Here is a 5,982-nt window from a genome sequence, read left to right on the forward strand (position 1 = left end):
ATCAACGTTTTACTTTTTACACAAACAATGTACGTATTAAACGTGTCGAAATGTTTCAAGACCGACTGATCCCTTTGTCAAGCTATGAGTGAGCGATTTGTATTATTTACCTGTACAACGATGTGACGAAATTGTAAAATTTACAATTTCGTCACATCGTTGTACAGGTTATTAATAAACTGGGACAAAAATGCAATGAGACAAGTATTTGTTTATAAACCATTATTTCGATCGGCATACGTAACTGAGCTACAAGATCAACGCTAGTTTTCTGGCCCAGTCCCAATGCAGGCCTATGATAAACAACATTAACAGGATCTGTAGTGGGGCAGGATCCTTGAAAACACTTTCCTTTCAAATAGGTGTATATGTTTCCAATCAATTTTTAAGGTGACCTTTCTATTTTTACGTTATAATGTCTTCTTATAAGAAGAAACGGCTAAGAGATGCTAATCAGGTCTCCAATTTCAAGAAATGTATGCAATATCTATGCAAGATATAACATAAACAGTTATTGAGATGATAAATATTGTTGCGATGAATATATATCATCGGTACGTCATTTAACATGTTATTTGGTAAAACCGACAGTCGTGAAATAAAATATTATTTTTGACGATGTAGAAAGATTTCAGTGTTTTGTGAGTTTGTTTTGTAGTTATAATGTGTAATGCGGACATTGTCCTCCTGTGACTAAGCAAGCTTGGTGGTTGATTTTGTTGTGTGTTCTCACTGAAACGTCACATGATAGACAATGAGTTTCAAATACTTTTGGAAAATACTTAGTAACGAAGCACCTGTTTTTTAAAACAAAGTTTTAAAATCAATGCAAAAAGCCGAAAAAGTAAACATTAACTGCAGCATCTGGCATTTACGTCCAATAAGTACTTATTTGTGATACTAATGGTAAAAAATGAAAGTTCGTGTCTGAAGCTATCCGGAAAATATTTAGTAATACAGCATAAAAGAAACCATTCATAAAACAAATCTACAAGTTTTGGCAAACCAGCCAGAACATAGCAATTTGTTGTTTGTGATTCATCCTTCACATCAATACCACTCATCACAATACATGTTTCTTTATAAGTCTAATTTCCAAAACGTCACAATCGGTTGGCCCGCGGTAAGCGTACATAGATACCGGAAATGACAAGCCATGGCCGCTGACGAGACTGGTAATCTTTTATTGAGACGTTATGTAATACACATTTAAAGCACTTGAATTAGCAGGACTACAGTTTAACGAAGTTTAACGTAATCATAAACAGGAAGTGACAAACAATGTATTCATACATAGTGTAAAAAGTCGTATTCGATTAATAAAACATGTGCCTAGTCGACAATAAAGCCATGATGTTCTATGATATTGTATAACACGAGAATTTGAGTAGATATCCTGTGACGTCCTAAAGTACGTCAGTTAACAGTTGATTACACTATTATCATCATCTACTATATACAGTACGTCAAAAGAGACCAGGAAAAATCAATATAGACAGGCATAATTAGCATTTCCTTTTGTTTGTGGTTATATTTATAACATTACATAATTCCCGAACAAGCATTTTGCGGAAATTACCTTTTCAGAAATGATTCTGAAAAAAGAAATGCTAATTTTGAATGAAAATCTTAATTTCTATTTTATTGATTAGTAACATTTGAAAGCAAAATTTGCCTGTAATTAGTCGATAGGAAAGTAACAAGGATAATAATACGTTTTCTAACATTTTCAATTTTTGAAGACAGTGTGTACAATTTGATGTTCAATTTATTACAATCATATTGCTTGATAATTTACTCCGTGTAATGAACTTATTGCCGATGTTTTGATGAATTAAAACTTATCGAAATCAACTTTTATTTAATTATAAAGTTAAAAAGACCGCCGTTTGAGTGTTAGGAGATGTATTCATTAAAATGTTTATCAGGATATAGAAGAATGTGTGAGGATGAGTGTGTTACTGAGGTCTATTGCCTGTTTTTATCCTGAACGTTCATTATGTCGTTTCTTTTGTTCTAGTATTCTTTTGGTTCCTGTTGGTGTCTTTTTGTTTTGGTGTTTTCTTAGTTCCTGTTTGTGTCTTTTGTTTTCGTGTTTCCTTGGAACCTGTTTTTGTATTTTGTTTTGGTGTTTCCTTGAATCCTGTTGTTGTCTTTTGTTTTAATATTTGCTGGATTCCCGTTGTTGGTATCTTTTGGTCTCGGGTTACCTTGGTTTCTGCTGTTTTTGTTTGTTTTAGTGTTAACTTGGTTCCTGTTGTTGTCTTTTGGTTTGGTGTTTCCTTGATCCCTGTTGTGGTCTATTTTTCCTTGATCCCTGTTGTGGTCTATTTTTCCTTGATCCCTGTTGTGGTCTATTTTTCCTTGATCCCTGTTGTGGTCTATTTTTCAATGATCCCTGTTGTGGTCTATTTTTCAGTGATCCCTGTTGTGGTCTATTTTTCAGTGATCCCTGTTGTGGTCTATTGTTGTGATATTTTCCTTCGTTCATATCTCGTACTGTCGTTGAGTTTTTAAATTTATTTCGTAAAAAAACTGGTTTAAATATATATGATCTGTTTATCTACATTTTTTATTCTTTGTACCTTTAGTATCACTGCTAAGTTTAACTTTTTGCATCTACAAAAAAAAGGTTGGCCCATTGTTTTTGTTTTCTAGTGATTTTTGCTTACTATTATCAGTATTATATTTCTTTGTAAAATATCTTTCCAGATGTTAATTAAATTACGTTAAGACGCTTAACATACACAGGCTGACAGGAATAATCATTTGACATTATATGAGCAACCTTATTCAGGCGGATCCAGCCACGTCCTACTTATGAGAGGGTGCGCACGTACATGTACGTCAGTTGCTAATTGTTTATGCGTTCACCTTGTTATGGTTTCTTTTGTCAATAGTTCATATTTCCATCGCCATATCTCTTGTATATTATAGTATAGAAACATTAATACCCAACAAAAACGATACCCCACTCAAGACAGGTGGAGTTAAAAGGCAAGTGTCTTAACTATTCAAGGACGCAAACACATCATGGAGTCTTAGACCTTGCGCAATAATACAGCCGCCTATTAAACATCAGACGCAGGACTCAGATCTACTAACACAAGCTATTACACGTGACGAAACCACAAACAGATCAGTACAACATAAAAGGTTTCGAACAATAGTATTTTGATATGTACGTTTATAGTACTAATATCCTTACATAATTCCTGCTTGATAATATACCAACAGTGAATGGAAAACTGTTTGCTCAACCATTAATATGGAACTGAATTGTGAATATTATATAACGCGTGGAGGTCAAAAAAAGCCAGTTGCCGATAACTTTTTCCTTTTCGACTTTATTAATTATTTTGTGATTAGAGTTTGTCAGAGCACAAGAAAAAGATGTATTTCAATCGCTTCATGACAAAATCAAATATGTTACTTTTATAATGAAACACTTTGAGCAATAGACAGTCCGTTTGCTCTTTACTACGAAATGAACTAGCCCAGGGTAATATGGATGTCGTGTTGTTGCGTGGAATCAATTGGCATTACAGCGAAACGAGGGACTCGTGTGAAATAAAACGTCTACCGACAGGACGGAAATTCTATCAATTTGTCATTTCAGCACCTCAGTGGTCACCGACTGTCATATGACCAGCTGATCAAGTGTACTTTTGGTGTATCAAAGGCCTAAACAACAGTTTTATGAACTGGAATAGAATTGATTTGGTGTTATGATCTATCGTATTTCTTGCAAGTGATCTGGTTATAAGCCGCAAAATTAGTTTTTCTCCGTATTCATCTGAAATTGACTGGCCTCGAGCAGCAGCATTTTCTGCATATATTTGTGTAACCTCTAAACCACTTCATTAAATATACAATAAACGCTCTCAAAAGGGAAAAGAATAATATTAAAATACATTTTTACTCAAAATACAAATATTAATGTTTATATATTGACTTTCACTATTGAAGAATACCATGATGCCGAATTATTGATAATTTCGTATAATGAGTGACACATGTTTTTTCACTGTATTAAAGCTTCCTTTCCATGTAATCTCTAAACTACTGTGTTATAATCTATATTTTGACTTTAATCTATTATCTTTTCTTCCTTTAGTAGATATACACCCTGCATTGTTCTATGCGTCTAATGTCGTTACTGCTGCGTTATCATTTCATGCATGCTTTATCACACGCGTTATGATGAATGTGAAAATATAAACACATAACACATAAATATGATTGCACCTTTAAAATTTTGTAATAGAAACAGTCAGCCGAAATTGAATTACACTTCATCATACCGCTGTGGGTCCCTCTAGGACTTCCGCTGTGTGTCCCACTAGGACTCGCGCTGTGTGTCCCTCTAGGACTCGCGCTGTGTGTCCCTCTAGGACTCCCGCTGTGTGTCCTTCTATGACTTCCGCTGTGTGTCCCTCTAGGACTCCCGCTGTGTGTCCCTCTAGGACTTCCGCTGTGTGTCCCTCTAGGTCTCCCGCTGTGTGCCCTTCTAGGACTCATCGGTAATGCTAGGGGACAAAAAGTTGGTATCCAAATAGTCTAAACTCCTGTTGGAACAGATGGACAGATGCATAAAACCACATAATCATAAATTTTGAAATTTAGAGGACTGGTGAATTTCAAATTAAATAATCTTCAAATCGTTTATATTATGAACCACGCCACTACTCAAAAGAGATAATTATGGCAATCAGGGTTACAGAAAACCTCGGGAACTAAAAATCCAACAGCAGGGTCTACCACCTTGTAACTTGTAAGATATCATATCATTTTATGTAAACCGATGAGTATGGCTTAACTTTTTTTATTGCCAAAGCTACTAATCAATCACTTAGGTTCTGGTTTCTGTTACCTGGTGTTGCTTAGTGTACGCTTTGTGTGTTTATTATCAATATTTTATAAAGATATCAATAGCACATGTGAACAAAGTTGTTCCATTGCTTTTAATGTTTTCATATGAACGGATTAATCAGTTTCTGTATGCATTGATGTATCTTGTTTCGGTATCATTATTCTGCTAATATAAACCCTAGAAAAAACCGATGCATCACTGCTTTTGATTAATACAACAACAGACCGACAGTAATGGTAACAGAAAAAACAACTAAACATAGGGTTGAGGCAAATAAAAACACAACAATAAAGATGCGTTTTAATCAAAAACAAAATAATGATTTTAGATACAGACTGACGTAAACACTACAAAGGTACAGATATAATGGTATCACCCCGGGTAATTTGTTGGAATATTGATTTTCTCCGCCATACTTGTCTTTGATATCGTTTTGAAATGTATATGAAAACGGAAGTCAGGTCAATATGTTTTAGTTATTAGCAATGTGTCAATACCAGGTTCGGGAACTAAACCAACAACACGAGCATAAATAACGCAATAACTGTTACATGTACCTAGATCACATTTAATATAATATAAATCACAGAAAAAAGTATCCCATGTCGTCAATGGTAAGAATCCAAGAAAACAAATAGCTAAAATTAGATAGGAAATGATAATGCTTTCAGGATGAAGCAATTTCATGATTTCAATGTTTTCTCAAATACAAAATACAGCATAGCAGTGATATAATCCTGTCCGACGGTACAACATAGAAGTAATATAATCCTGTCCGACGGTACAACATAGCAGTAATATAATCCTGTCCGACGGTACAACTTGCTGTATGTACCATACATAACGTGATCAGTCTGATCAACGTTTTAGGCAGTTTAAAGACGGAAGTACTATTTTCCTCCTCTAGACCACTAGCTGTCACAGCAAACCATACTAAGAACAATGAACCTCTTTATTTCATTGACTTTCTTTCTTGGGTATGTTTCCTAGCAGCAACCACAAATATCGTGATCATGTCTATAAAATTACTCAAACAGTCCGTTCTAAAGGTACTGCATAAAAACGATTGGAATGTTATTCAGAAGACATTGAAAATTGTATACACATCC

Source organism: Mizuhopecten yessoensis, unplaced genomic scaffold (genome assembly GCF_002113885.1).
Source record: "Mizuhopecten yessoensis strain PY_sf001 unplaced genomic scaffold, ASM211388v2 scaffold11165, whole genome shotgun sequence".
Lineage (NCBI taxonomy): Eukaryota > Metazoa > Mollusca > Bivalvia > Pectinida > Pectinidae > Mizuhopecten > Mizuhopecten yessoensis.